General features: G+C 34.3%; 1 protein-coding gene across 3 annotated transcripts in view; it reads right to left on the bottom strand.

Annotated features, from left to right (window-relative positions):
- Nucleotides 1-24,370, bottom strand: part of LOC131694266 (polypeptide N-acetylgalactosaminyltransferase 1) — a 59,166-nt gene that overhangs the window by 32,917 nt on the left and 1,879 nt on the right. The gene's annotated exons all lie outside the window — the stretch shown is intronic.

Below are 24,370 nucleotides of genomic sequence, written 5' to 3'. Positions count from 1 at the left end.
GACGGAGTCAGAAGGAAAATAAAATAGAAAAAAAAATCTGTTTTAATCCACCTAGCGGTGCAATCGTGCTTTTCTCATTTCTCTAAACTATGGCTCGGAGGCTGTTTATGTTCAACATAATTGTGGAAATGTCCATTACATTCTTAGTACACTTTGCACTTATACACAATGGCTTGCCAGCCACGAACTTGATGAGCTACGGGGAGAAATAGTAGAGGGGGGGGGGGGTAACCCCTCTCCGTATACCATCAACCAATCCCTGTTAAAATCCAGAAACCATACGCCAGTCAAAAAAAATCGCGACGTTTCATGCACCTTAAAGACATTCAGCATCAAAATGAAAAATTGTATTTTTAATTTTTCCTGTAGTTTTTATGGGAAATTTCTGTATGGCCGCTCGCACGATGGGAAGGTTGCAACTTTTCATTTGAGACTAAGTTTGGGCAAATCGGTCCAGCCATCTCTGAGAAAAATGAGTGACATTATTTGACACATACGCACATACATACACACATATAGACTTTTTCCGATCTCGACGAACTGAATCGAATAAGATATGACACTCGCCCCTCCGCGCCGGGATTAGGTTGACGTTTTTCAGAGTTATTGCATAACCTTTCTGTTGCAGCACCCTGTTAGAGCCCGTGTCACTAACGTTTGGCCAATGAGGCGCGTACCACTACGCTAATAGGGCAGCAGCATAAACGTCAGTCGTAGAGCGGAAGAAACCAGATTAAAGTTTGATATAAAATTACGAGTGAGTTGATAGAAAGTTATCGGTATTTTACGGTGTTAAGCTATCTTTTCGGTAATAGCGGATTAAATACGGTGTAGTACAGATTCCGACATATTCTAAACGTCATTACGAAGGTTTCGTGCTATTAATCAAACGTGTTTAGTACGGTCACGGTATCACAGATCTGATTGTATTGAGGATAAAATCACAGCAGGAAGGAGTAAAAAACTAAATTTTGATCTGTTACACCAAAAAGCAGAATTACAAAAGAGTTTTTAACGGCGATTCCGAACACTTTCTATATGAGAAAAGCAAAAAGGTGCGAAATCGGCTGAGTACCAAAAAGTCGATCTTCATACATTTTTTTTCGAGGTAGCATAACATCTGGACGTTTCATGCATTTTAAAGATGTTTAGCATCAAACATACGAATTCGATTTCAGAAATTTCATGGGGTCCCCCCCATGAAAAAAAATTGAGCTATTGTCTATATTTCTGGAACCATATAAACGATCCTTACGAAATTTTATAGGCATCTGTGGGGATATTATAGCTATCATTTGGAACTAAGTTTGTGAGAATCGGCCTAACCATTTCCGGGAAACTGATTCGTTAATTTTGAAAGATTACCTTTTTTGCTTTCATCGGAGTATCAGTTTGAATCGCAATTTGCTATGTGATCGCACGCCACAACCCGTAACTCCAGAACCGGAAGTCGGATCGGGACGAAATTTAACAGCCATTTACGGGGGCAACACCTTTCATTTGAGACTAAGTTTGGTTGAATCGGTCTAACCATCTCCGAGAAACCAATGTGACTGTTATTCTGAATTTAGATACTTCCGCCGAGGCTTCCGGAACCGATGATGGTGGCCAATAAGGCCAAAGAGCCTTTGAATGGCTGTTAGTGACCTAATACTACAAATCGAAGTAGTTGTGGTTACATTTTGGAAAAATGTTCACCTTTACACATTCATTGCAGAATTTATTAAAATCGACATTTTCTGCGTGATCGTACTCATCACCCTGTAATTCCGGAACCGGAAGTCGGATCCATTGAAAATTTAATAGCAGCCTATGGGAACGTTGTACCTTTCATTTGAGACTAAGTTTGTCAAAATCGGTTCCGCCATCTTTGAGAAAAATGAGTGACATTTTTAGTCACATACACACATATACATACATACACACGCACAGACATTTGCCGAACTCGACGAACTGAATCGAATGGTATTTGTCACTCGGCCCTTCGGGCCTCCGTTGAAAAGTCGGATTTCAGAGCAATTGCAATATCTTTCTATTGAGAAAGGCAAAAAGTAAAATAAATGTTTAGGTACATCGAAGCCTCCATCAAATATCTAACTGATAATTAAGGCTTGCCAAAACTGCAAGTATTTGAGCTATTTCCCCACTTCCCTTATTGGAAGAAGCTGCGTACGCATATGACTATAAGTTAGTGGTAAAAGCTTATTGAGATGTCTTAAAATTTGCGAAATTTTGCAATTTTCAGAAACTTTATGTTTTGAAAACATGTTTTTATTCGGGGTTCCTTTCCAACCAATTTTTCATTGAAAATTCTGTCGCTGTCAGATTCCTCAGCTAATTCTACACCAATTTTGATGTATTATATTTTGTGGAAAAATCTTGGGTTTAGCGTTAAGATAATTTTAAACAATTTTCTCCTTAATGGAAAAAAAAAGTTTTTAACAAAATTGTTCACTAAGGAGAAATATAGCATAATTTAGTCAGTTTTTGCTTTGTTGACTGTGTTTGTCATGTGTCAAGATAGTAATTGGTTGCAGGATAAATCGTTTATCCTGAAAGAAATTACTATTTTGACACACTTTTGTAGGTATAAGGTGGGAGCATCGAGTCATTTTACTCTGATTCTGATCTGAATTAGCTTGGTAAGTAAAACGCCTCATACTTCCCCCTTTGATCGAGTTGGTGAGAATTCTGTTTATACTTTCTTTGAAACAAAAGCTACAACGGAAACCCCAATCAAAAGTGGATGATTAAAAGTTATTGGCAAACAAAATCTGTTTCACAACCGGAAATCCTCCAATGCCCTTTCCTCTATAAGAGTGGTGAATCTGTCCATTGTGATCATAAGACAGGTACCGCATAATGCCAGTAACCAAAGGAGCATTTTACTTTAAATGCAAAGTTTTTTGAAATGTATAGTACTTTGATGTTTCGCTGCGGTTTGTTGGAGATTTCAATTTACGTAACCAGTCCGTGGCGATATTTACAGGCTAGTTCAAATTTTTGGAACTACTGTCTATGAGAGTGTTAGCCCAGATCGCATTGTCAACATTTTTTAAAAGAAACAGCTTTAATACCCTGGCTTGATGGTGGTATGTACCGTCCCTGGAGATACACCGTCCAGTTTTGTTGAGTACGAAATAGCTACAGCCTGTGGCACAAGACGAATATTATACATTCCATATTGCGTTAGGTTTTCTCACCATATGGATTGTAATGGAATAAAATACAACTAAGGGTGGTGTAAGATACAGGGCCGAGTTTGTATCCGCTACAGTACGGTTGGTGAAGAAGACGAAAAGCTATCTGGTGCCTTTCTTGGTCAAGTAAATACACGCGAGCAAAATCCAACAGTTCAAATACCGCCGCATGACTGGAACTTTGGGATTTGAAAGCGAAATGTTTGTTTACCTTTGCTTGCCGATTCACGTGCAGCCGGGTAGAGCAGCGAGTTTCGTGCGTTTTGCTGTACAAGCAAATTTTGCTGTTTATAATTATCCAGATCAAAAAGAATTCGCAAACAAGGCGAAAGGCACCATAATGAACGATAACTATTGATAATGAATCATTAATATTAACCAAAGTGATAGGTTTCGAGGAATGTGGTACAAATGAGTGCTTTGGCATGGTCTATGGGAAAAGACTAGCTTCATAGTCAAATAGCGAGATAATACATGGGATAAACATTGTTCACAGAGCTATTTAGATGACAAACTACAAATGTGTCTTATGGCGATTTCGCTTGAACCTGAAACTGAGTCAGGTTCTAACCCCAACCGCTGTCAGTTCATACATTTTGACAGCAGTTGGGGTTAGGAACTGACTCAGTTTCGCCTCAAACAAAAACCACATTAGCTTCTGCCTTATCTTTGTTGTCCTTCAAATTAAAATGTTGAGTCGTGATCGTGCATAGCTATGCGAAAACCAATATTTTGATGTTTTGGATACCTGATTTGTGCTGAGCTGAAAAGATAAAATTGGAACTATTCCTGTTCTTGGATCGTTTCAAACCCCCTCACGTTTCTGTTGGAATCGTATGCAAATAGTTATCGTTACGAAGTAGTCGAAAACATCTATGACGCCATTGCACTATGGTCCCAAAGCTGTATTTAGGAAGACAAAACTGTTTGCGCCCAAACGGTTGATTTTAGATATATAATGTCTTCGGAGAACTTTCTTCGAACTTCTTGCCGATTTTTTTTATATTAGTTGAATTAGGGTGTAATTTGGGTGTTCCAAGTATCAACTTTTTAGATGTGTTAAATTCAGCTACATAATGTTCTACAAAGTTATAAATTAATCAAATTGAAACAACTTTTCTGAAGAAACTGTATGGCTATCTGTAATGGTTCACGCGTTATAATTTTTGCAATATTTAAGGTAGGGTGGCCCTTGAAAAATTGGTTTTCTATAATAATAACTTTTTGTGTGTTTATTTCTCGCAAATACTTTGTTCTAGAGATTTTTAGAACTTTTGAAATTGCATATTTTTGCCGAAGCAATAAAGTTTCTATCTCTTATGTTTGCATAGTTACAGGCGGTTTTCAAAACAAAAATGGTTTTTTCAAAGCTCTATATCTTCCAAGATTGCAAATGGATTTTCAATTTTTTAACTTCATTTGAAAGATTGGAACTTTTATAGTTTTTAGTGAAAAAACTGCGGAAGCGTTATTTCTCTAAAAAAATAGTGAATTTTAAAAAATGTGGATTTTTTCAACGAAAATCGTTCATAACTTTTCAAGTAGACGAGATAATCACTTTGTTAATTCAGCAAAAATATGCGCCATTCAAAGTTCTAAAAGTGCTGCAAACAAAGTATTTACGATAAATCAATGCATGAAATAAGAAATGAAAAATAGTGATTTAAAAGGGTTGCGTGTTCATCTCTCAATCTCTTATAGTGAATTTAACTGAAAAATAGTAACTGCGGGTGATAAATCCGAGAAATTCTATTGGATATGTTAACCTTTTTGAAAGAACAGTCTACCGTAAATTTAAATGGTTGCGTGGATTTACAGTAGTTGCAAACTATCGTTAACTCAAACTCGGCCAACAAAAGTTATCTATCCTCAATTAAGGTAATCCTTTTTGGTTTGCACTTGTGCTCAAAACGAGTACTAGAAAGAAATGCTTTAGTTCACGTCTTGTTATCTTAAAATGAAAGCTTGAAACGAGTTTTTTATTCATAGCAGTGGTAATAAATGTATATTTTTCCAACATTTATGCTATGTTTAAAAGTATAATTTAAATATCGACTATAATAACGGCTGTCGATAAGTTAATGTAATGTTCTCAAGTCTTTGTTAATTCAAAACAAATAAAAACAAGAGGTCTAACCGCGAACTGACAAAATAAGTTATAAAGCATATTTCCATAGCATCTCTATAATGCATGTTGACGATACTTGCCTTTTTGGCCATGTAATAGATAACTTTTATTTAGCATTTAACATAGAACGCTAATAACACCATTTTAAATTCACGCTAACATTTAGTTGTATGGTGGATTGTTTTTTTTTAAAAGTGGCACATATCCAACAGAATTTCCATGGCTTTTGGTATTATCACACACAATGACTATATCTCAATTGATTGTACTGTACGAGATTGAGCAATGAAAACGCGACCTCTTAAAATCACTATTTTTCATTTATCATTTCATACATTCATTTATCGTAAATACTTTGTTTGCAGCACTTTTGGAACTTTGTATGGCGCATATTTTTGTTGAAGTAACAATGTTATTATCTCGTCTATTTGAAAAGTTATGAACGATTTTTGTTGAAAAATGCACCATTTTTAAAAATTCCCTATTTTTGTTACAGAAATAACGCTCCCGCAGTTTTTTCACCAAAAACTACAAAAGTTCCAATCTTTCAAATGAAGTTAAAAAATTGAAAATCCATTTGCAATCTTGGAAGATATAGAGCTTTGAAAAAAACCATTTTTGTTTTGAAAATCGCCTGTAACTATGCAAACATAAGAGATAGAAACTTTATTGCTTCGGTAAAAATATGCAATTTCAAAAGTTCTAAAAATCTCTAGAACAAAGTATTTGCGAGAAATAAGCACATAAAAAGTTAATATTAGAAAAACAATTTTTCAAGAGCCACCCTACCTTAAATATTGCAAAAATTATAACGCGTGAACCATTACAGATAGCCATACAGTTTCTTCAGAAAAGTTGCTTCAATTTGATTAATTTATAATTTTGTAGAACATTATGTGGCTAAATTTAACGCATCTAAAAAGTTGATACTTGGAACACCCAAACCACAAGGACCACCCTAATTCAACTAATATAAAAAAAATCGGCAAGAAAGTTCTCCGAAGACATTATATATTTAAAACCAACAGTTTGGGCGTTAACGGTTTTGTCTTCCTAAATACAGCTTTGGGACCATAGTGCATAGCTTTTCAATGATTTTAACAGAAACCACCACAAGAACATCCATCAATTGCATTCTTTAAAAAGATCAGTTGAGCTAATTTGAATTTTTTTAAGAAATAAGTTTTCCAGATGATAATTTAGCTATTAAGTCATAAAAATTCGAAAATGTTATTATTGAAATAAAAAATAAATGTAAATAATTTTGTTAGTTACGATGTTAGTTTGAAAACACTTATTTATTTCAATGAATGATAAACATAAAACATCAGTTAACTCAAGTAAAATTATTATTTGGGAAGGGACCACGTGATTGGAACCTCACACCAAACCAATTTTTTTGCGTTCAAATACCAACCATGCCAAGTTTCAAAAATGTTTCACAAAGTGAAGCATTTTATGTTGTTTTGACTCGAACCGCACTAGCTACAAGCTGTATTTTATTCTAGGGTGCGATGGGGGGCTATGCGAAAGGTGGGATATAGTTCTATGCGAAAGTTCTATCTATGGGATATAGTTTGATTAGGATGTGGGGAAGAGCTGCTAACAAGTTTGTGTACAGATTGAAATCTAAGCATTCTTTAATTGTGATATATTTCTAGAGCTGCATCAAGTCGAAGCGAAGACTTCTCATTTTCTTTCAGGACATCTTAATGAAGGGTGTAAAATTATGTTTGATTCTTGGCGGTATAACCTTCAACTTGGATATATGGTCATGATTTGCCTCTTAAACCTACGACAAACGCATAACAAGCTGGGTTAACAATTTTGTTAGCTGTCACCACGCAAACGCAAAACGACGGATTGATATGTTTTTACAACACGTAGCACCTTAAGGTTTCAAACACCTTGTGCAGCCCTTACCCCCTACTTTTTATATGGACATATAATATTGTTTAACGATCCCCCATCTTGGCGAACGAATGAACCGCTTTTTCACTTTGTCGAACCTACCGTTCGTTTTGTATACCCCGATGATGAGGACAGAGTTAAGCTTTTCGCAATTTAGTCACCACGTAACTACTAGGTTTGCTTCTCACGGCGATGAGCATTGCTTTTGCGAAACTAAATGCCAGACACTGAGTGCCCTCCCAAAACTTTTAAATATTCGGTTGTTTATTATGTGTGCCATTGTCCTAAAACGCAACAGCTTAAGTTGACAATTTTTATGTTAAGGTTTTTACCTAACCTTCAAGTGTTTGGCAGTGAATGCACAAACAGAAGCCACTCACAACATTGTTGTTTAGTGTGCTACACTGGGTTGTTTAGAAAACAATAAGTTTGCTTTAGGTCGCTTACACGTTTGAGTCTTCCTGCAAATGACTGTGACAAAATTAGCTGTTGCGAGTATATATCACGTTAGCCACAGCATTACTTCGGTGGTTTCATTTTTATTCATTATGGAGGAAGATAGAGTAAAACGCACTCCCTAAGGAAATATGTTCGTAACTTAGCTATATATTTTCCTTTGTAATCATAATCATAACGGTTTATAAAATGTTCAAAAACATGAAAAAATCTCATTTTTTGCAAAATCCTTAAAAGTTACTCTTTGAAAAATAAGCGAGGAAAACCCCACCCCAACAACGGAGCAGAATGCTCGGTGAACAAGCAAGTAGTTTTGTTTTCAGTCAAGATATCACAAATGTGTACCATCAAATCGCCTTAGCTTATGCAATTATTAGGTTTTCAGAAGGATTTTTCTGTTTGCGATCGAAAAATCAGCAAAGAAGAGGGCATTTGCCCCCGATGAAACAAAGATATAAAGTTAACAAAAAGTGAATTATTTAATAGAATTTTCATATATGTATAGTGCGTCAGAGTAACGAACAACGGTAAAAATATTGCTGGAACGTACTCATATAATAATAAAACAGCAACCATATGAGATGTAAATTCTTATTGCACGAGCCACAATAATTACATGAGAAAAGCACATTTTTGTTTTTTTTGTTTATTTCTTGGGCTGCGGTTATCAAACTTTGACGGGGTATGTATGGCGGACTACCAGCTAGTATTACCTTTTTCTAAAATTTTCGGCAATTTTCGAGAAAGGGGTGCATTTTGCACCGAGAGTGCGTTTTACCACATCTTGCCCTATAGGTTTTTGTCAAAAGGCCTGCGTACCTTGCTAGCTATTCTATGCCGGTTTTCTACTTTTTGGCTAAATTTATTAAGCGTATAATGACCTTCATCTAGGTATGCGCTTTCACAATTTTCGAGTGCTGGTCTGGTTCTCCATGTTAGTGTGGCGAAAATATGAGTGGGCAGGTTTTTTTTAAACATAATTATTCTATATGATTATATTTTTAGATCACATTTCTATTTCAATATAGTGGGTGCTTGGTCACAAGTGGAGGTCAGAATTCCTGTTTATAAGATGATATAAACATTTAATGGAGTGCAGCTTGAACCCTTGTTCGATCCGATCACAAAACTTGATAGTTCCTGGTTTATCTAGATTTTTTCAACAGCCACCGTCTTTCTCGGGGCCACCTACACTTTCTACTCCATCAGTCTTTTCCAGGACCCAAGTTTCTTTTGAGAATAATTCAGTCAAGTGCAATATTTAGGGGAGAGGGGGTAGCATTGAAACAATTTTTTTCTGCGATTCAATTTTGGTGATAATACATGTTATTTGTGTAGCAAAAAGTGGTACATAGTTACACTTTATTGTTGACTAATACATAAAATAGGGTTACTGCACCCTAATTCATCTTAGCTCCTATATTCATCCCACCCATTTGAAAACATTAGTTAAAAGGCGAACACGAAATTATTGCGACACATTCAACAGGGCATAACTTTTTTACCATTGGGTAAAAATCAACCAAATTTTGCACACTTTCTCATTGATGTGTATTCATGCTGTCGAACTCGAAGTCGTGTTCTTCGATTCAACGAAAATGGAGGTGAACCAACGCGAGTCGAGAGAACAAATTCTTTCCAAACACCTGGAATTTCCTGACCTGTCGCACCGGCAGTTGGGAAAAATGTTGAACATTCACCATTCAACCGTCTCCAGAGTGTTGAAGCGGTTCCAGGAGCGGTTGACGTTGGACCACGGCAAAGGAGCTGGAAGAAAACCGGGACTGGAGAACAAAAAGACGGAGGGAAAGGTGAAGGGATGATTTAAGCAAATCCCAACGTCTCAAGCCGTGATTTGACTAAAAAGATCGGCAAGTCGCAGAGCTAAGTCCAGAATGCAAAGAAGAGAGCTGGACTACATACATACGAAGTACAGAGCTTCCCAAACCGCGATGAGCGGCAACAATCGACGGCTAAAACTCGAGCACGGAAGCTCTACGAGAAGATACTGACAAAATATGGCTGCTGTGTGATGGACGACGAAATGTATATATTTCGATTTTAAGCAAATTCCGGGGTTGGAGTTTTTCACCGGCAAGAGCAAGTTCTATGTGGACGACAAATTTAAGAAGAAGAAAATGTCGAAGTTCGCCTCCAAATATCTCATTTGGCAGGCCGGATTGAGGAGTGAGCCTTTCGAGGTATTTTTCAATGCCCGATTTTTCAATTTTAACTCTTCCAAATAATTGCACTTTTTCAAAAATATAGAAATTCCATTTTATTTCGTTATTAGACCATTCTTTCAACTTTTGGAATCATTTGATTTTTTTTTCAAATCGGTTGAAAATTCGCAGTTTTAGTAATTTTTTTGAAAAAAGTCAAAACCGCGATTTATTTATTTATTCGTCAATCAATTGTAGACTACATTATATAAATATTAATTGCTTATATACTATACTGTATACTATTCCTATGTACTATGATGCCGCAGAGTTGAAAAACTGTTTTAAACTTGTTCGGGGAATGGTAAGGTCAATACTTTCACAATGCTCGTTATATACAGCCATCATCTGATTTAGTGGTCCGAAATTAGCATAATCTGTACGGTGATGACCTGTCGTGAACAAATTTCTATTGCGTAATTGTCGAGTAGGAGCATATAAATTTAATTTTGACAATATGTAAGATGAGTCAGTACGCTGCATGACGATATCGTTTAGAAACGAGATCATAGCATAGTCCCGACGTTCTTTCAATGTTTAAATATCTATCAACATACAACGTGCTTCATAAGATGGAAGAGGGAATGCTGTCCATCTTAACTTGCGTATTGCATATAATAGAAACTGCTTATGGATTGACTCAATTCTCACTTCGTGTTTTTTATGAATGGTGAAGAAACAATACTACAATAGTCTAAAATAGACCGAACGTATGCTACGTAAAGAGTTTTAATTGTGTAAGGATCTTGAAAGTGATATCCGAAGCGTTTTATAAAATTAAGCATATTACTAGCTCTGTGAACAATTGTGTTGTAATGTTCCACAAATTTTAATTTTTTGCCTAAGATAACTCCTAAATCTCTTATTTTATCACATTTCTGAACGGTTTGATTACCTAATGTAATTGACACGGAGGTCGTGATTTGTTTTCTGCTAAAAGTTATGAGATTACATTTTTTAACATTTAATTCCAGTATACATTTACAACACCATGTATAAAAGATTTGTGTTTCATTGTGAAAAACATTATAGTCATTATTATTTCAAATTGCTAAAAAATAGCTTCATATCATCCGCATATATGAGAATTTTAATGTTTTTTTTAAAATAAGAGAGATGTTGTTGACATATAAAGTGAAAAAAGAGGTCCTCAGTGTGAACCTTGAGGAACCCCCGAAGTAACTGTAATTATATCAGATTTTATCTCATAAAATTTTACTATTTGTTGGCGATCTGTTAAATACGACTTAATCCAATTGAGGAGTCTCATCTCGATTCCCAATTTTTAAAGTTTGAAAATTAACATGGGAATATCCAGTTTATCGAAAGCTTTGCTGAAGTCAGTGTAAAGAGCTTCTATATGATTTCCTTTATCCATGGCATTTAACGAGTAATCAACAAATTCTAAGAGGTTTGTACTAGTTGAACGGCCTTTAAAAAAACCCATGTTGTGAATTTGTTATTTTATGTTTGACTTGGTTGAAAATGTTTTGAATTACGATGGATTCGAAAAGTTTGGGAAAGCAAGACAGAATGGCAATTCCACGATAATTGCGAATATCAGATTTTTTCCCGATTTATAAATAGGTATTAAAAAAGATTTTTTCCAATCTTTTGGGAAAATATCAGATTCTAGTGACTTATTGAACAGCCAGAATAAAGGTGACGTGAGCTCAGTTGCTAAATTCTTTATGAAAGCAGGTGGCATTCCATCAGGTCCTGAGCCTTTAGTGGCATCTAGATCATTGAGACCAGACAAGATATCTTGAACATTAATGTGACTGACACCAACATCCCTTGAATAATCAGGAAAATAAGAAAAATATTCAAAGCCACGATCATTGTCTGAATATTTAGAATAAGTTCCTTGAAAAAATGTTGCGAAGAGATTACAAATATCTTTTGAAGTTTCACCCCCTTTCCCATCCAAAGACATTTTTGATGGGAAGTTGCATGAATTCTTTTCTCGCTTATTTTTTTGTTCATGTCAATTTATGTACCATTGTTTCAATAAAGTCAGTACTTTCACTTACACAGCTGTTTTCGCAATTAAAAAACAAATAAAATGATATATTATTCATTTTTTGTTTGCCTTTTCACCTACGAAAGTTGCGTTCAAACGCGTGGGGTACGTTTGTACCCCAACGCAACGTTCTAAGGTAGAAAAAGTAAGTGTAACGTTCTAGGGTTAATTTTTACAACATCTTTCTTCACATGAAAATGCAATTTATTGTAGCAACTCATTCAATGTTTTATCTGAATATGAAACTGAACAAATTTGTAAGTTGCTATGCATTGTGCGTAATGCCAATGAGAAGACGCCACAATCTCCTCCGCCAATAACATTATTGATCTCCACTTCAGAGCCTGTCAAACTAAGCTTTCAACTTTTCTTCCCTGAGGCGAAAGCCTTTTTTCTGATTGATCTGTATCTCACAGCTGTCTTGAAAGGGTTACCGAAAGGTCAAAGTTTGGACGAAATATCCAACTAATTAAAAAAATTACCTGGATCTACTCCATCACAAGCGAAGAGAAAGGTTAACGGAACTAACACGTCAGTACTCTCTGGAATTATTCAGGAGCTTTTTTTAAGTCATTTTAATCGCAATGAGGTGAATAAATTGAAAGTAAAAAAGGACGTTTTATGCTCCACATGCGGGTAAAATGGAAACATTATAGACGACATGGAGGCAGTATTCAAAATCTGAACCAGTGTCGTAGATGCCAAGGGTTTGGGCACTTACAATTGCCATTTAGGTTCCAAATGTATTATTTGTGGTTTTTTACTTCATTTATTTGTTTAATTTAATTTTGTATTTGATTATATTGTTTAGTTTACATTGCATTTCTAATGCAATATACTGAGTGTTCAGCCACAAGTGGTGACTTTTCATTCCTATGAAGAGAGCTAATCGTTGTGAGTGATGATTTTGTCGGGAATTGCCTATAATACTGTTTCTATGTTTGCGAGTCTGTGCAATTCGTTTGTGCTAAACCAGGGAGGAGGCTTCAGAATCGCTTTCAGAATTTTATTCTGAATCGTTTGAAGCATTTTATTCCTAGGGTTTAGCTAGGGTTTCCGTTTCCCGGCGGTTTCAGCTTCCTCGGACTAATAACTAATTTTCCAGGAGATCCCGGGAATACAGAGATGAATAAAAAAGGGAATTGATTTCTTGAAAACAAAAGAATAATTGAAAGTTTTCAACCCCGATATATTGCATGTATGTATGTATGTCCTAAAAACGATTGTCAGAAGACTTAGTGTACTACAGATCAATGAATCATTTGATAACTCGTCATTCAGTATATACAACATCAAAGTCTTGTTCTTAGATATATGAGGGATTTCATGAGAAACCGGCAAATCGTAAAATATGACCATCGTCGATTCGAACGAAACTTTACATTTGTGTTCGGTTTATGAATCTCCATGAGTTTCTCTGGTAATTGCAGTATTCTAATACAAGGGTAATTTTTCAAAAGAGCATAGACGTTTCTACGTGCAATAATTTCAAAATTTTTTGATCGATTGCACTATTTTATACAATAAAACTATCTGAGAACGAGTTACAAGGAATGAATACTTCTGAACGAAAAAAATATTCGCTGAAAAAAATGTTGTCATTCTTCACAAAACAAAAATTTATGATAAAAAATTAAATTGCAAAAAAAGCGCATTTTTTCTATTTTTTTATATTTCGTCAACAAAAACCTAAGGAGAAAAGAAATATTTTGAATGTAATTTCATGATGGAGAAATTATCAGAAAAAAAGTTTTTCTAACAATAACTTTACACATGTTTTTAACTTTCATACTAATTGACATCCAAAACTGTAATTTTATTAAAGAATATAATTCTAAGTATCATTTTAAATCAAAATGCATTTAACAAATATCTTCCAAAATGCGATAGTTTTCGAGATATTTGGAATTTTGCTCCAACAAGAACAATTAATTCATGTAATTATTTCCTTTTGAAAAGTTATTCGCGTTACCCCATCATAAATTGTCAAAAGTCTCATGTTTATCGTTTTACAGACATAAAAGAAGCTTTTTCAGTGTAGAATTTCGATTTGAAATGGCGTTTAGAATCATATTCAAAAGTAAAATTCTACTTTTGATTGCAAATAGTATGAATTTAGAAAATTTGTCAAAAGTTGTTGTTAGGAAAACTTTTTTTATTTAAAGCTTCTCCATGATCCAAATACACTGAAAAAGATTCTTTTGTGTCTGTAAAACGATAAACATTAGACTTTTGACAATTTATGATGGGGTAACGCGAATAATTTTTAAAAAGGATTTAATTACATGAATTAATTGTTCTTGTTGGAGCAAAATTCCAAATATCTCGAAAACTATCGCATTTTGCAAGATATTTGTTAAATGCATTTTGATTCAAAATATTTAGAATTATATTCTGTAATAAAATTACAGTTTTGTATGTCAATTAGCATGAAATTTAAAAACATGTATAAAGTTATTATTAGAAAACTTTTTTTGGTGATAATTTCTCCGTCATGAAATCACATTCAAAATGTTTCTTTTCTCTTTAGGTTTTTGTTGACAAAATATAAAAAAATAGAAAAGAATGGGTTTTTCGCAAATTGAAATTTTATCATGAATTTTTGTTTTTGTGAAAAATGACAAAAAAATTTCAGTGTATATTGTTTTCGTGCAGAAGTATTCATTCCCTGTAACTCGTTCTCAGATAGTTTTACTGTATAAAATAGCGCAATTGATCAAAAAAAATTGTAATTATTGCACGTAGAAACGTCTACGCCCTTTTGAAAAATTGCCCTTGAGTGAAAATAATCTTATTGGATGTGGGGAATGTTTAGTCTTCCATGCCGGTTAAACCTATAAAGTTTTATCGGAGTCTAAGATGGTCGGTCACGATTTTTGAGATTTTCGGACGGATCTTCGTGGAATTCCTCATATGTATAACCTAAATTGATGGTTATCAAAATTAGGATTCAGACGACCCTAATAAAAAAATATTATACACGAACATTAACATATAAAGTCCAACGATTCCACATATTGTTTGGATGATACCCTGAACAGGTCGTTTGGCTCTTGAATGATAAGATGTTTATTAGGGGAGTTACTTCCGATCATGTGTAAAAACGTGATATATTAAATCTAATTGATTAAGATTGAATCAAATACGCGTTTTATATATTATATATATATATATATACTAGCTGGGGCTACTTTGCATACTTCTTGAATTCGGTATTCGGTAAAAATTAACCAATTTGATTTACTTTTATTGAAATATCATCTCTTCATACTAATATCAGAGATTTTTTCAACAATAAAACATCAATTTATCGCATTTTCCAAAACAAGGGATGAATTTTAATTTAACATTTATAACGTAGCTTGTCGAAAAAAAAACTTGAGTGGGTTGAGACAGCATATTGAATAATAATAATTTGCTAATTCCGGAGCAATCGGGATACCGAGAGGGACACTCTTGCGAAACCGCTTTGAATCTAGTGTTAGCAAAATGGAAAGAGAAAATCGAGGTTAAAGAGACTATTTTTGCTGTATTTTTGGATCTGAAACGCACTTTTGAGGCAATTTCGAGACTTTTACTTTTGAAAACTTTAGAGCGATTTGGTATCGGAGGGATAGCATATAGGTGGTTCGAAAACTATTTATGTGATAGAACTCAGAAAACTAGTTTCAACGATTTTGTATCTAGTCCTCTCGACAATCCTCTTGGAGTGCCGCAAGGTAGTGTCTTAGGTCCTATTTTATTTATTATGTATATAAATGATATGAGGCAAGTTTTACGATTTTGTGACTTAAATTTGTTTGCTGACGACACTGTTCTGTTCATTGCAGCTAAGGATGTAGATGAAGCCGTGGCGCATTTGAACGAAGATTTGCATTTCCTTGCTCGTTGGTTAAAATTTAAACAATTAAAGTTAAATGTTGCTAAAACTAAATACATGATTATCTCTTCGGCTAATACTAGGCCTGACGTTAACGTTGAAATAAACTGTGAGACTATTGATCGCGTTAGTGAATTAAAATATCTTGGAATAATCATTGATGAAAAGTTAACCTTTAAGTCTCACATCGACAATGTCATCAAAAAGATTCCTAAAAAGTATGGTATATTGTGTCGTCTGAAAAATGATTTAACAGTTAGTAGTAAAATTTTATTATATAAATCTATTGTTTCAGCACATAATGATTTCTGCCCGTCTATTTTGTTTCTTGCCAATCAAACACAAATATTGAGGTTACAGCGATTGCAAAATAGAATCATGCGATTAATTTTAAAATGTAACAGATACACTTCCTCTAGTTTCATGCTAGATGTATTACAATGGCTCTCTGTGGAGCAAAGAATTTATTACTTGACAATGGTGTTCATTTTTAAAATTATTAATGGAATGCTGCCTCGTTTTTCGTGTGATCGAATTGAAAGAGGAAGTGATGTGCATAGGTACAACACTAGAAACGCGTCTGATGCAAGACCACCTAACTTTTTATTTAGTAGATCACAGAACTCCTTGTTGTACAAAGGAATAAGTTTTTTCAATTCGATGCCTACCCTACTAACAATTGAGGTTTCATGGCACTCTTGAAGCCCTTCTTAAAACTTAGAATACACTTGTAGCATGCTATAAAACTAGAAATGCTATTTGGGTAGACATATTAAACGTGCGGCAGCATTGGCGGAGTTCAAAACACTATGTATTTCACACGTAAAATCTGCTTTGTAGACAGATTTTTTGAATTTTTATATTTTGGAGTTATTTGAATAACTATGTAATACCACGAAGATTGTATTTTTTTCTCTTCTATTATTTGCATTTAGTCACACTAAGTTACTATATTCGCTATTATGATGATGGATTTTTACTTGTTTATTAAAGTTATAAAAATAATGAGATGTCTACAGAAGTCTGAGCCACGCGCGCGATAAGCAGATAGAGACTAACTTGAAATCGAACATGGTGAACAGTGCTAAAAGCTCATCGGGTTGAATCGAAGCTTTTAGGGGCTTGGTGACTTCTTCTGATATAACAAGATATCGGGTTCAATTCCTGATCAATCTATGGTATTCCCGGAAAGGAATATCCCTAGATTGCCTTGGGTTAGTGGTAGGAAACTTTCTATAAAGGGGGCTGATGTGGATGATATAACTCGACTGGACTCTGCACTGCCACTAGGCTCGTTACTTCTCACCTTAGCAGGTGGTAGTACCGATGTCTTGGTCGGGCGGGAGGAGTCTTACAGAGAATTATCAGAAATGGAAGCTATTGGGTTCAATTCCCGATTCTATCAAGTATCTTCCCGGAATGGAAATTTTCTTGATGGACCCTGGTTATTGATGGAATATTCGAAATATATCTGGTTACGTTCTTTTGAAGGAAAGGCTATGTCTGCAAATTGAACCAGTCCGTTTTTTTTGTTAACTGGTCTTGTCATGAGTTAAAACATTAATTATCTTCTAGATAAATCGTTCAGCTCACACCTTTGTGGGGGTATGAGGTGGGACCATCATCATCAAATTGTTTTTCGGATAAAAAAAAGAAAAATGATTAAAAATAGCGTTTCCCATTTATCTCCAGTATGTCAGAAGTGGTTTTTGAGAGCATTTAAAAAATATCTGCATTATCAATTATAAAAATAGTCACACGATGGCATTAAAAATTTCGCAAAATAAAAAAATAAAATAAGGGGCTTTTTATGACGTACATTTGAGTGCTAAATTGGTGGCGTAAATAGTACACAAGACCACGTTCTAAAGTTATGCACTTTTTAAGTCAACAATTCTGAAATAAAGGTAAGAAACTAGTTTTTTTCACAGCCAAGATCACATTATTTCACAACCACTAACTTTGGAGGTTCAATGTCTTCGAAGAAATTATGCAATATAATATAGAGCATCTCTTGAAAAAAATAATTTTGGTGATTAATCCTCCTGGAAATCATTATCGAGAATAAACTCAAAACATTATTTAGAGGCTTGATATCTTCGGTAAAGTTGTTAATAATGACTTTTTTGAAGACACAAGAATCCTCAAATGCTCATAAAAACCGATCCTGACGTACTATAAACAAACGGAAAACGCAATCTTTCATCATTTTTCTTCATCTTTCCAAAAAAACAGTATGTGGCCTTAGTATATTCAAGATATTCTCTTTTGTAGAGCGGAATTCCACGAAGACCCTTCAGAAAATCTCTTAAAATCGTACCCGAGCACCTTAAATTCCGATGAAACGTTACACGATTCACCGGAATGGAAGACTAAACATTTTCCACTGTCAATAAGATTATTTTGACTCAAGAGTAATTTTTTGAAAGGGCTTAGACGTTCCTACGTGCATTAACTTCACAAGTTTATGGTTCGTTTACTTTATTCTATACAGTAAAATTATCTGAGAACGAGTTACAGGGAATGCTTCCACACGAAAAAAATATACACTGAAAAAAAAGTTTGTGTCATTTTTCATAAAAACTAAAATTTATGTTAAAAATTCAAATTGCAAAAAATCCATTTTTTTAATTTTTGGTATTTTGTCAACAAAAACTTAATGGGAAAATAAACATTTTGAATGTGATTGCATGATGGAGAACTTATCAGTAAAAAAGTTTTTAACAATAACTTTATGCATGTTTTTAAATTTCATACTAATTGATACACAAAACTGTAATTTTATTACAGAATATGAATATGAATATGATATTTTAAATCAAAATGCATATAACAAATACTTTGAAAAATGTGATAGTTTTCGAGATACAGTCCAGATTCGATTATCCGTTGGGTGCAGAAAAATTTCGCTTCGGATAATCGAATCATCCGGATAATCGAATAAAAAAAGTTTTTTTTTTCTTCATGAAATATATTTGTTATATGTTGAAAAACAGTATCTAAGGTACATGAATCAATGTTTGACCTATGGTACGTGCATTAATGTTTGACATATGGACGAATATCGATCACTTTATATTCTATAAAGTGAAAGTAAGACATGTAATAAGTTATTTAGCCAACTTATTTTATGTTAAGGTTGAGCAGAGAAGTTGCAAAAAACGAAAAAAGCAGTTTTTTCCACACTGTGTGTTAGATCTTCATAAAAATTAATCAGCAGTACTGTAACAACATTCTACATAAGCTGATTGATTTTTATGAAGATCTAACAAACGGTGTGGAAAAAACTGCTTTTTTCGTTTTCGATTTTTGCCCATTCTCTGTGCAATCTTAAAGTATTGTGTTCGATTAATTTGGATTAATATACCTATGTTTCGGTAAATTCAGACAGAAATAACAACTGAATTTGAAGTTACGCACCACTGGTTTGTATACAAAATCAAAACTTTGGGAATCCTCTAAGAGAAGCAACATGCTTGATTCCACTGAGAAGCCCAAGAATTTGTTTCAAAACCATTCAACACAAATCCAGTAATGGACGCCTGCTGAACGGTCTGCTGGGCGTCGCCCAACGTTGGTCCAACAAAGAACCAGCATTGAACAATTTTGACACATGAATTTCTTAGGGGGATGAATTTTGCACACGTTGCGAAAATCAAAAATGCCCAACTTTTTATGCGCATGATACCAAGAAGCGTGCGTTGTTCAATCAGCAGCAGTATCATCATCGTCATTACGCGCTCTAGAGATATTGTTTAGCGAGCCAATCATAAACTAGCTGAATCTTGGTTCTTTGATATTTTAGCTATAAATATGCTTGTTCAAACGCATTTAATGATTCAGTTTGTTATGCATCGTCACACAGTAAACTTTTTTCTCTTGTTTGCTTGGTGGAAATCTGCCATACGGGAGCGGTTGGTGGTAAGCCTAGTTTACACTTCTATAACGATGGAGCTATTCAAACAGGGTTGCTATGATTAATAATAAAATCCACTTGTTTTGAAGTCATGCTGCTTCATTAGTTAATAACTTTTCTCAGCTAATTTTCACAAACTTACAATGTTTCACGAATGTGTTCAGTAAAGGAATACCTTTAGAAATATATTGAGTTCTACAAGATGACGACACGAATGAACTCATGAAGAATGAAATTCATGTTTGACATTTCTCGGTGGTTTGTTTACTTTGTCAGTTGCGTGAGTTCGAGTGCAACGGGTGCTCATCTGTTGCATTTGCACTCACGTGACTCCCATGTAAACAAACCACCGAGAATTGTCAAACGAAGTTCATCCGGCTCATTTTGTTGGGTTATGTCGGTTGGTATAAAACCTAATAGTGTTCTCATAAATTCATTGATGAGGTGATTTTTTAGGAATTCATTTTCAATTTTAACCGATTTTCCATACTAATTTCCATATAAACTTTGAAATTTTTGGAGGGTCCGTAGACACAAAATTTGCAGAATTACTAAGGGCCATAAAAAGAATCAATAGAGCCTGGTGGAGCCAAAAGTAAAAAATTGAACCAGTCTACTGTTCAGTGCTTCTACTTCGTAAAGAATTATTAGCGCTGTTCTTTTCAGAGCGGTGCATAGTACTGACTACAGTGAAGATCCTATTTTATTCGTCCCCGTGTTTGTCCGCATCCGATTTTTTCTACAACAGAGTTTGTCAGCTTTTTGACCAACATAGTTTGTCAGCTTTTTAAGATTTTAACAAAAGCACTGTTTTGAGCGACTTAGTGTAATGCTATATTAAACACATTTACCGTTGTCTTCCTTTTTAATTCCACTATGATGAACAAAATGTAAAATTGCACTTTTCTGTTACACTTACACACAGCTTTTTAAGACAACGTCTTCTGATTGAATTCCCCTATGTTACACGATGGAATTAAAGCGAAAGCCTTTGCGTGTCATAAGAATTCAAAATGCCGATGTTCTTAAAGTATCTAAAAAGTTTCAATCTTTTTCAAACTGATGCGATAATAGACTGATTCCGAAGAGTATTTTATGGTTTTATTTCATACCTTAGATAGTGCGAAACAATCCGAAAACAAATTGTTCAGATTTCAACGGGGTTCGCAAAATCAGTCATCGTATTCATTCTAAAAATTACAGAGAAAATCACAGGCATCTACAGGAAAATGTAGTTTGTAGCCAACCGATTAGGTACATCAAATTTTATAGCACACCGAATTGAATTTAAATATTTGTTGATTTTATGAAATTTCTTTATTTTCCCAAATCATTGTAATTTTCAAGAGTTTACAATTTTGCGCTTCCAGGAAATGTAGCTGAAAAAAAGTCTGTATTTCCACTGTTTTTGTGAATATTTTGTGAGAGCATAAAATTCTGGTTTTCCAAAAATTATAGCTAGTATCAATTGTAATCGATTGGTGTAGGAAAATATGTAAGTCATCGCATCGAATTCAAAATTATATGCTAATTAACTAAAACTTCTGTATTTCTATGAAGATTTCATAATTTTTTAGAAAATATTTATTCTTTCAGAACTGTAGTTGATATCAATTGCAATAATAGACGTGTAATGTAGCTTTAGAAAACATAATATGCGGAAAATTGAAACAATTTCTTCGGACTACGGATAATCGAATCATTTTCTACGGATAATCGAGTTACGGATAATCGAGTCTACGGATAATCGAGAATACGGATAATCGAATATGGCCTGTATGTGGAATTTTGCTCGTTCTCAGATAGTTTTACGGTATAAAATACAGTAATCGAACAAAAAAAGGAAATTAATGCATGTAGGAACGTCTACGCCCAAAATATTGCAATTGCCAGAGAAAATCTTGGAGATACGTAAACTGAAAACAACTGTAAAGTTTCATTCGAATCGACGCTGGTCATATTTTGCGGTCGGCCGGTTTCTCATGGAATCCCTCTCGAGCAGTCTCATTTTACGAGCCTCCAATCACTTTTATCGACGCTTGAAATGTTTTGTTTGTTTTGGTAAACAGTGTTTAGAAAAATGACAAAAGACATAGGCAACAGGGTTAAAAGACATGGCTCTACAAATGTCAAAATTATAATGGAATTAATAAATGTGCGTCTGTTAGAAAATATTGAAAAACTAAAGCGTGCAAAGTAGCCCCACACGACGGTATGTATTTCATACCTTTTTTCTAGTTCATATATATTTTTCATTTTCTTCATTTTAATGATTCGACAATTTTTTTCAGTCTTTCATTTTATTCATTTCATCCGAATTATGAATTTGACAAAATTCGGTTAATTCTATTAGTTTTAATATTAATATTCTATTAATGCAGATTTTGTTAATTTTATCCACATTATTTAATTTTTTTATTTACTTTATTCATTTTACTTATCATCATTATTTTTTTTTTCATTCATTTCCTTTTCCTTCCAGCATGTACATTTTATTCAGTTCCTTTATCTTATAAATGTTGTTAATTCTGTTGTTATTCGTTTTATTCATTTCATCCAATGCCAAATGAGATGAAATCGGCTAGGCTGTATAATGTTTAGCAACGAAGTTGATTTTTATGTAAAAAGGTCCGAAAAAATGATTGCGGGCATTTACAATGGCCGCACGGTATGCTTTCATGCTAGTTTTGCCCCAATTTCCTAATTTGTTTGAGTTTATATTTAACACTGAATATATAACTCGTAAGAAAGATGAATGCGGCTGACCAAAGTAATTGGTTCTTATGTAAAAAGTCCATAGAATTGATTGAAGATAATTATAATTTATTTCACCCCAGTTAGAATGTAGCTAGAATGACCGCAAGGAACGTACGTGCTCGTTTTGCCCCAATACCTCCCGTAACTCAAGTATAAAGTTAAACAGGGAAAGAATGTAACTGATTATTTATTGTTATGCAAAGAAGTCCAGGGAATCGATTGAAAATAATTACAATGACCACAAGAAACGTGCGTACCCCAATAGTTCCCATAATGAATGCAATATCTCCAGAGAAAATGAAAGCGGCTGATCGCAGTTTTTCTTATGTAAAATAGTCCAGAATATTGACTGGATATACTTAAAATGACCATACGAAGCGCATCTAGCTATATTACCCCAATTCTTTCCATTACACAAATGTGAATTTATACCTTACTCAACATTTCGGAAAAAAGCTGAAAGTGCCGGATCAAATGTGTGCAATGGTCAAAGGAATCAAATGAAGATAGTTACAATGTCCGCAGGAAACATTTGTGCCCGTGTTACCCCAATTCATCCTATAACTGAAGTTTGAAGTTAAACCTGGATCGTAAAAAAGCAGAAGGCAGATGATCAAAAGTAGTAATTCTTCTGTAAAAAATTTGGGATTCGATTAAAGATAGCGAGCATGGCCACACGAAACGTGTCTACCCGTTTTACCATTATTCTTCCCAAAATAGAAATGTGAAGTTATATCAAACTCATCATTTCAGAAACAGGGCAGAAAGATGCTGATCAAAAATATCTTTTGTGTTAAATTGTTCAGGAAAACGATTGGAGATAGATAAACAGCACGAAACATGTGTGCCCGTATTACCCCAATTCTTTCCATAACTCAAGCATGAAGTTAAACCTGACAACATCCTACAAATAGGTACTGAACGCGGCTGATAAAAAGTAGTAATTCTTATGTAAAAAAGTCCGGGGCGTCGACTGAAGTTAGTTAAAATAATCTCACGAAATGCGTGTACCCGCTTTACCCCAATTATTTGCATAGTACAAGTGTGAAGTTATACCTCATTCAACATTTCAGACAGATGCCGATCGGAAGTAATTTTATGTTAAATAACCTAGGGATTCGATTATTAAAAATGAATGCCCGAAACGTCTGTGCCTGTTTTATCCCAATTCGTCCCATAACTCAAGTGTGAAGTTAAAACTGGCTCCACATTTCAGAAAGAGACTGAATCTTGCAGATCAAAAGTAAAAATTCTTATGTCAAAAAACCGATATCGATTGAAAAAGCTACGACTTAAAATGGCTTTTGATCTCTGAAACAGGCTTGGTGCTTGCTTCACGAGGTTATTCCAAATACAAATATGTATTTGGTTATTCTAACCATCGATGCTTTATTCCTTGGACTTTTGTAAATAATAAATACTATTAAGCATTAGACACAATCAGTATCCTTCCTAGATATACTTATAGTCATGCTCAACTGCAAAGTTCAATATGGAAAGATTGAGAGTAAAATGAATTCGCACTTCCAGGCGATAATTCTAGCTATCTATAATCAATTCTCTGAACTTTTTACGTAAACAATACTACTTTTGTTCAGTCTGCTTCCGAAACGTAGTCAGGAAGGTGTTTTCAACACGATATGTGGGAAGAATTGGGGTAAAACGAGTTCACATGTTTCGTTTTTAACTACCTGTTATCCATTTCTCTGCTTTTCATAAATAACAACTATTACTTTTGATAGGCCGGACTCAGCATTTTCCGAAATGTAGAGTAAGGATTAATTTCAACCTTGAGTAATGGGAACATCTATTAACTGTCAGTGTAGGTGGTTATAAATAATATAATGAAGCACGCACCGAAACTCAAATATGCCAAA

Source organism: Topomyia yanbarensis, chromosome 3, assembly GCF_030247195.1.
Source record: "Topomyia yanbarensis strain Yona2022 chromosome 3, ASM3024719v1, whole genome shotgun sequence".
NCBI classification, from domain to species: domain Eukaryota; kingdom Metazoa; phylum Arthropoda; class Insecta; order Diptera; family Culicidae; genus Topomyia; species Topomyia yanbarensis.
The sequence above is the reverse complement of the archived record's forward strand: the minus strand, read 5'-3'. Positions and strand labels throughout refer to the sequence as shown.